This window comes from Sinocyclocheilus rhinocerous, unplaced genomic scaffold (genome assembly GCF_001515625.1).
Source record: "Sinocyclocheilus rhinocerous isolate Xijiao unplaced genomic scaffold, SAMN03320098_v1.1 scaffold2056, whole genome shotgun sequence".
Classification (NCBI taxonomy): domain Eukaryota; kingdom Metazoa; phylum Chordata; class Actinopteri; order Cypriniformes; family Cyprinidae; genus Sinocyclocheilus; species Sinocyclocheilus rhinocerous.
The window spans coordinates 257,010-266,757 of record NW_015626032.1 but is presented as its reverse complement, the minus strand read 5'-3'; positions in this window follow the sequence as shown (position 1 = coordinate 266,757).

Here is a 9,748-nt window from a genome sequence, read left to right as displayed (position 1 = left end):
GACTGCCTCACAAACGAGGGTCAGTTCAGCGTGCAAAGATTGCTTCTGAAAGAGGGATCGATACCAATGCTTCGTGCTCGGACGTCCAGACAAAGTAAGCATCACGCGTCATATTTTGTTTTCCAAGAGCTTTTTGGCTCTCTGTAAGGCTAATGTTGCTAAAGCTACCATTGTCTCTGCCTGTTTTCACTGATGCTGCCTTCACGTGCTACCAGAATGATCGTAAATAGGAATGTGGTAGGCCTAGTTAGAAAAAATTGCATATGAAAGCAATGTGACCGCTTGAATTTGTCGAGCTTATAATGTGATAGCATGCGAAGGCACCATGAGACCAGCTATATCGTTATTTTTATCGCGCCATGCTTCCCGTCTGTGTAATTCATAAACGCGCATTTTCTATTCACAGTACAATCAGATTGCGTGATATTGTCACGTTTTATTGGTGCCGGTATGCCAGAGCATGAGCTCTTGAAGCTCCGCCCTCTTCTGAAAAGGGAGGAGGGAGCACCAGCTCATTTGCATTTAAAGGGACAAACACAAAAATGCACGTTTTGGCTCAAAAGTGGCAATTTCAACAAGCTATAAAAATTATCTGTGGGGTATTTTTAGCTAAAACTTCACATACACACTCTGGGGACATCAGAGACTTATTTTACATCTTGTAAAAAGGGGCATAATAGGTCACCTTTAAATAACGTTGTTGTTGTTATTATTATATTCCATTTAAATGAAGATGCAGACCTAAAATGTAGCATTGTGCAGCATTCCAGTCAGCTGCGTGTTGAGGTGACAGGTTGCCTGCAGGACATAAGCTGGAACAGTCTGAACATTGTTTCTGGTCACTGACTCGGGTTCTTCTGTCCAGACGCCCACTGTGGCTTGTGGAGCATTCAGATGGAGAACTGTTATGCATTCAAAAACACAACGGCACACACACACACACACACACACACACACACACAGACACACACACACACCTTTAGTGGCTCTCCACTGAACACACCCTGTTAGAAAATTGCAATTATTAAAAATTAACAACTGTATTACAGCTTTCCCATTACTTAATCCATTGTTGTGTGGTTTCTAGGGCGTTGCTAGGCAGGTGTTCTGAGTAGTATCTTACTGTCCAGACTCCAGAGTCAAAAGAGCACATCCTCAGGCCTCTGTGATGTTCTGATTCTCTAGATATGGATGTCAGTGGGAATTGATGGGATTTTTTTGCCCATTTTATTGTCTGCTCAGTGAAAACCAAATGTCTTATCAGCTTTGGGCAGCAAACATAATAAGCATATGAGCAATATTAGTGAACCTTGCCTTAGTAAGCTCCACTAATAATTTATCATCTCTCTGATTTCTCTTCAACCCTTGTGCTTTAGAGAATGTAAGATAAATATGTCATAATTCTATTCTTCAGCTGCAAATCCTAAAAATCAAATTAACTTTATGATGCATTAATAAAACGGAAACCTTCTGATTAGTTCACACTTACACTATGCATTTTAAATATTTAGGTTTATTAACTGATTAGTAAGAGATTTTACAGTTTTGTAAAAAAAAAAACAACTTTTACACAGCAAAGTCATTAATTTGATCAAAAGAAAAGTAAATACTTTTAAATTGTTACAAAAAAATATTTCAAATAAATGCTGTTCTATTGAACTTTCTATTCATCAAAGAATCCTGGAAAAAGTCTCAGTTTTTCCTCAAAAATAATGCAGCACAACTGTTTCAACATTGATAATAATAAGAATTATTTCTTGAGCAGTAAATCAGCATATTGGCATGATTCCTGAAGACTGGAGTAATGGTGCTGAAAATTCAGCTTTGCATGACAGGAATAACTTACATTCTAAAATATATTCAAAAAGAAAACTGTTATTTTAAATTGTAATGATTTCCACAGTATTACTGCTGTAACTATTTTAGATAATAAACAGTCTTGGTCAGCATGAGAGATTTCTTTCAAAAACATTAAAAGTAGTCAACCACAAATGACTAAATTATATAAGGACACTGCATTAATTTATAAAAATTTGACAGTAGCAACAATAAAAGTAAAAGATATTTTATTTTTGCAGTAGCTCCAGTTGAAATGGTACACCTTTTAAGAGATTTAGGCTACTAAAAAGTATTAAGGAAAGCATTTTCTGCTTATGGACTTCCAGAAAAAGTAGTATACACTTGTTTGTTTATTGAGTGATAGCATTTTTTTTTCTATGTAACTCCAGTCATGTATTGAGCTTGTAATGTCACCCACATGCCCAAAGGGGGCAGCAGAGGCACCTTCAAAACCGTCCTCCTCCTGCTTCAATATGCTGAACAAATCTGCTCTCACCCTGGTGTGCCCACTGTAAAGGATTGGCAGTTCTACTGAACTGAATCCATTAACCTTTTAATCTGGTTCTCTCTGAAAAAACACAGGTGACCCACCCCTTGCAGGACCACAAAAGGAGTTGTGTCAGGGGTCAGGGGAAGCAAGCGGAGGGTCCAGCCCTCCATTTGTCCCCATCTAAGAGATGTCATCCCAAATCAGGCTCTTAGTTATTCACAGGCCCACTCAGAGCCTATAAGCGCTTCACCCTGCACACTCCTGCGGCGTGACCCTGAAACTGATATCCCAGCTCCGGACAGGCGACAAATTGTATGAAAGTTTTTGAGCATGGTGACAATAATGTGGCGCAGAAGCCTCTGATAGCTTTCCAGCACTTGTAAGTTTTCAGAGGCGATTTGCATCAAAGCTGACTGCTGTAGTTCACTGTCATACTGAGCGACGGACAGTGTTTATATGTTAGAGTCTATGGGGCAGGTATAAAGAAGAGCATTCAAGTAATGCAACTGAGAAGAGGTTGGAAAACAGTATTAGCAGGTAATGTAATATTTTATCTGAAAAAAATCTATCTATCTATCTATCTATCATCTATCTATCTATCTAATCTGTCTGTCTGTCATTTTATATGAAATCTGCATTTAATGAGTTGCAATTTTATATAAACGAAAGTTTTAACTTTTATAGTATCATCTTAACTCTTTATTTATCAATGTATAACTGTTTTTCACTTACTGATTAATATAGAGATGCACAAGTTTATAATTAATGTAGTTAATGTATTATGTAATGTAACATGTTGGCATAATTATTCATATTTATATGCAACAGCTATCAAGTCACAAGAATGTATAATTTTAATTCCATAAATAATAATAATAATAATAATAATAATAATAATAATTATTATTATTATTGCAACTATTAATGAATTGACTATTTATTAAATTACATTTTATATTTCTCACATATAATAATAATAATAATAATAATAATAATAATAATAAGTGCTGTTAAACGATTAATCGGAATAAATCACATCCAAAATAAAAGTTTTTGTTTACATAATATGTGAGTGTGTACTGTGTATATTTATTATGTATATATAAATACACACACATGCATGTATATATTTAAGAAAAGTGTGTTTTGTTTCTATATAAAATATTTATATTTATATATAATATCAATTAGATATGAATATATATATATATTTTTTTTTAAATATATACATGTGTGTTTGTGTATTTATATATACATAATAAATATACTCAGTACACATATACACATATATTATATAAACAAAAACTTTTATTTTGGATGCGGTTAATCGCGCTTAATCATTTGACAGCACTAAACAATAATAATAATAATAATAATAATATGTTTAACAATATTATTGAATGTATTATAGAATGACAATTCTCAAGTAAGAAATATGCATCATTATAATCTTAACTATTAAATATAGTCCAGAAGAAAGATTAAAATAATTAAAAAAGTTATGATTAATTATTGCTATGCCAAAAGCAGCAGATTATTCAAATTATATAAATATGTCATGATTATAAAACAACAATTGAAATTCAGTTTTGCTTATTGGTTGGACACTTAATCCTCTATTTGATATCAGGCATAAACAACATTGGTTGATCTCTAATAACAGAACATTTGTTCATTGATATCTTAATCATTTATAAAAATACTGAGGGAACTTGCATAATCAGGTGCATCTGTACATGCAATTGTTGCATGATATGAAACTGCAAACAAAACTCTGTCCAATTCAACCTGGAGCGTTACTTTGATTCCCAATGAGTATCAGATTTCAAAAGCGACATCTTTGTTGCTGGTGCTGTTTGACATCTTTTGTCGGCACAGACATTTGACATCTTTTGTCAGGCATAAAAATACACCAAAGAAGACCAAGAACGTTTTGTGTGTGTGTGTGTGTGTGTGTGTGTGTGTGTGTGTGAATGTTTGCAACATGCATCTTTCAGAAAACACCCCCCTCCGTCTTTCTCCCCAGCAAACATAAAGAATTCTAGGGTATGAGTGCTCTCTCTGAAGATCCAAAAGAGAGAAAAAACAAGACGCAAGTCACCACAACAAAAATAACAAGAACAAAACCTCTACATGACAAGCTGAACACTGCCAAAGCGTGACATACTCCCACCAGTGTCGAGTAACTCTTAAATGACTCCATGGTTTTTTTCCTCCGCAAGAAAGAGAATGATCATGCTTATTAAAAGCAGAGAGATGGCAGATCAAGGAGAATTAAAAGGGCAAAAGGGAGATAGTACAGATGGAGGAAGGCCCTCACTAGACTATGAGAGAGATTGAACATCACGACAGGGAATAGTGAAGAGAGAGAGAAATTTAGAAGGCAGGAGAGCGGAGATCTCAAAGCCCTGTTTCAGCAGATGGAAAGCTGCTAATGAGGAAGGAAGCAATGGACAGGAGATAAAGGTAAGAAAGGGTCAGGGAAAACGATAATGTACCTACATGACCCAAGGCATTGGATCAGAGATTTATGGTCACTGAGAGACAGAATGAAATGGACTTTTATAAAGAGAACTGAGATAGGGGCTGTGCCTGGAGAGCGCTAAATAGCTTTGGAGGAGAAATGTCAAAGAACAACCTGAGAGGAGCTCTGTGTAAAGTTACACAGTGGATCTCGACCTTCTCGGGTTTAGTACCTTAAAGGGGTCATATTGTGAGGAATCAAATTTGCCTTGATCTTTTCAAATAAAAGAGTACATTGAGCATGTTCTGTAACTTTCAGAACTCAAAACTTTCTCCACAATCCAAAGAGAACATTCATTGAAACTAAGCTGCAATGGAATACTGAACATATCTGAACAAATGATTGTCCACATTTACAAACCAACAACACCTACTTAGTTTTTTCCTAAATGTGGCCTGCAGGACAGTTATCAGCATTAGAATTAATACTACTACAGCATGTGGCACATACGCAAACAGACACAACCAATGGAATTTCAATTAAATTAACAGATTGAATAATCAAACAGTAGAATGAATGATTGATAGATTGTAGACCGACAGACAGACGGATAGATAGGACAGACAGACGGATAGATAGATAGATAGATAGATAGAAAGACAGATAGGACAGATGGACGGACAGACAGACAGGTAGATAGATAGATAGATAGATAGATAGATAGATAGATATATAGGACAGACGGACGGATAGATAGATAGATAGATAGATAGACGGACAGACGGACAGACAGACAGACAGATAGATAGATAAGCAGAAAGACAGACAGACAGACAGACAGACAGACAGATAGATAGATAGATAGATAGATAGATAGAACGACAGACAGACAGACAGACAGACAGCAAAGCCACAATACACAAGTTTGTGCTGAAAAGTGGTGCATCTTTAATATCAGTCTTAAAGGCATAGCAGCAAAAATGTACCCATTAATTCTAATTAATGTTCAGAGAAAGAATGGAAAATGATCATGAAAAGCTAAATTATTACTGACCCTTTTAAATGTTTTTAACCATGTGGTCCTGTTCATGGTGGGCAGAGAAGCACCAACTTTATTGTTCAGACAAGAACCTCTGAAGGGTATTTTCAGTCTCAGGATGACAAAAATCACCATTGACGTCAAAGGGCGGCTAGACGTGGTGTTCAACACCAGCAGGACGTCAGAGCTCACCTGAAGCTATTGTAGCTCTCCTATTGACCCTGAAAGTTTCTGCTAACATAGTTTTACCTCAGGGGTTCTCCAGAGAAAAAAAGATCAAAGCTGAACTGACGTAAAGCTGGTTCGTCCAGCATTAAATGCATGGACTGATGTCTCCAGCGACGGTCCGTAATCCCTGAATGATGCACATTTAGCTTTGCCCTCATTGTAGAGCATGCAGACCTCAGTTGACCAGGGTTCAAACTGCCACAGAGTCAGATCTGAACGTTGACAGCCTGTGCGGTGAGGTGACTTTCTCTACATCAGCTGTGCCGATCAGCCCCAGGGTGGCTGAGGTAAAGACTAGGTGAATGTTGAATGAGGCGTTGAATGAAAAAATACACTGGATATTGAATGGAGAAATGTCAGAAGAGCTGGTTTGCTTGCTTGCATTTTAAATCACTATATTTTCTACCAAATACCATATCTACAAACACACAACTATAGTGTTGTTTGTAGTAAATTTACAAGGTTTTATGGTGATTTTACATCAAGTCATATAGTCATCGCAGTCTACATACATTTCCTTTTAACTTTAAGGCCTGTTCAGGCCAACATGAATAGATAATGTGTTTATGCATCTCTCTCTGAATTTCAATTTCAATTTAAAGTACTTTATTGTATGATTGTGCTTACATACAACAAAACAAGAAATGACAAGAAAATAACAATATCAAGAAAAAATGGCAAATTAATCAGTAAATAAGAGAAAATATAATATTTTATACATATTTGATATATTATATATTTTATAAAATTTTCTCTTATTATTTAGACCTTTATTTAAACAGTATATATAATATGTTTTAAAGGGGTCATATGATGCTATTTCAATTTTTCCATTCTCTTTGGAGTGTTACAAGGTCTTGGTGCATAAAGAAGGTCTATAAAGTTGCAAAGACTAAAGTCTCAAATCCAAAGAGATATTCTTTATAAAAGTTAAGACTTGACTTTCAGGCTGATCACCACTGAATGACTGCAATCTCAATATTGATCTGCTGTCCAATGAAGTAAGAATGAAGGCATGAACGTTAGGAGCTATGAAGTGGAAAACTGTCAGCATCTGGTGAATGACCGGGTCAAAGTGTGAAGTACTTGATTACAGTATCTGGCAACGTCTTTTTACAAGAGCGTGCTTATTTTAAAGTAAAAACAATACAACAAGCATCTAATATAAATAATGGCAACACTTTACAATGACATTTCAGTTGTTAAAATTAGTTAACTACATTGTAAATATGAACTAACAATGAAAGCACACTTCCAAAGCATAAATTTACCTTAGTTCATGTTAATTTCAACATTTAATACATTATTAAAATCAAAGTTGCATTTGTATTAACTAATGTTAACTATAATTAATAAATAACAAATACAACAAATGTACTCCCCATTGTTAGTTAAAGCATTAACTAAAGTAAACTAATGGGACCTTATTGCAAAGTGTCACCTAAATATTCAACTTTTAATTCACATTCACATAATTCACATTACATTTTGGAAACAAACACACAAACTAAAATAAAATGATTTTGTTGCTCTTGCTCACCTATCTTACATAGCAAAATGATGTCCGGTGACTTTGTCGCTTGCAAATTGTTTTCATTGTGAAAGCCCTTTCACAACACCTCTGTTCCCCCCAACAGGATGCACTCCACACTGCTATAAAACAAAAATTGTGAACAGCTGGTAAGCACAGCTTGGTTTTTATTCCAGGTTTGCAACACGACAGTACTGACAGAATGCCTTCTTTATAAAATAATAGGAGCTATGAAGTGGAAAACTGTCAGCATCTGGTGAATGACCGGGTCAAAGTGTGAAGTACTTGATTACAGTATCTGGCAACGTCTTTTTACAAGAGCGTGCTTGTTTTAAAGTAAAAACAATACAACAAGCATCTAATATAAATAATGGCAACACTTTACAATGACATTTCAGTTGTTAAAATTAGTTAACTACATTGTAAATATGAACTAACAATGAAAGCACACTTCCAAAGCATAAATTTACCTTAGTTCATGTTAATTTCAACATTTAATACATTATTAAAATCAAAGTTGCATTTGTATTAACTAATGTTAACTATAATTAATAAATAACAAATACAACAAATGTACTCCCCATTGTTAGTTAAAGCATTAACTAAAGTAAACTAATGGGACCTTATTGCAAAGTGTCACCTAAATATTCAACTTTTAATTCACATTCACATAATTCACATTACATTTTGGAAACAAACACACAAACTAAAATAAAATGATTTTGTTGCTCTAATACAGTAAAAACAGTAATATTGTGAAACATTATTATTATTTTAAATGCTTGTTTTTTATTTGAATATACTTTAAATGTGTAATTTATTGTTTTGATGGCAAAGCTGAATTTTTTCAGCATAATTACTCCAGTCTTCAGTGTCACATGATCCTTCAGAAACCATTATGATTTGCTGATTTGATTTCTTTTTATCATTAATTTTTTTTAACAGTTAAAAATATTGCTGCTTAACATTTTTGGTTAAAAATATCAGTTCCTGCCATGTCTGTAATGAGTTTTCATTAGTTTCTATGGTTACTGATTAGTTATTCCTTGTCCAGCAGTTCCTGTTTAGTTCCCTCATATACTGTGTATATATACACTCCCTATTCGGTTCTGTCCTTGGTCGGTTATTGTCTTGTGTAATGTGTAGTTCTACCACTGGGTTCTCAGTAAAGTCTATTTTGAAGTGTTAATCATTCCTTATTCCGTGACTACACATTACAGATCTATCCTTGCTGAATAAAACTATAAATAAATAAATAAATAAACAAACAAAATGCTGACCCAAACTTCTGATTATTATTTTTTCACAAATATTTTTGAAAGGATGTCAATGGGAAAAAGATCCCTTTTTTTTGTCAAGTTACATTATCGAGTGTTTCTTGATGTCCTCCACAGCTATTGTCCTATATAAATTTAACAACCTTCATCTCATGATGAAAATATAAAAAAGTAAAATATTGTGAAATTTTTCAATAACATCAAATAACACTTTCCAAACCCTGTGATTTTCTTTTTCAAATGGACTATGTCAGTGACACCAAACACACATAGTTCTCACACACCATTACCTGCAGCTCTCCAACTTTAAATAAGGAGACATGAATGACATTTAAGAGATACCGCCAATATTACCTCTGAATAATGACTTAAATGTCAATTTGTTCCTCATACAAAGCTTTATTATTTAGATTATGATATTATTAATAATACATTTGTATTCAATCAGCTGTTTCTCTCCATCGAGTGACTTCTGAAGGCTACGGCTCAGTGCCTTGTACTGCCGTTTGCTCTCTAGTTGGGTGGCTCTCAGCAGCCTTTGCCGTAGAGCCGCCCGTGTCTTTAGATGCCACTTTGCATCCATCAGCAGCCCTGTGGGCAAGAGGAAATGTACATTTCAAACCAGAGAGGTGGAAATTAGGAGACAGAATACATGCAGGGGCAAATAAAAGAGGAAAGAGGCAGGGACGGAGCACCCACACTATGATTGCATGTGAGCAGGTTCTTCTGCTCCACCTCTTAAACATCTTTTCTGCAGCTGTATAGTCTCCCTCTCCTCCTGAATCTAAGCAGTCATGTACTGTATGCCTGAAAATGCATTTACAAATGAATCAATTAACTATGCAGTTCAATTAGTTGACTGCTGTGTAGAGTCTTCTTA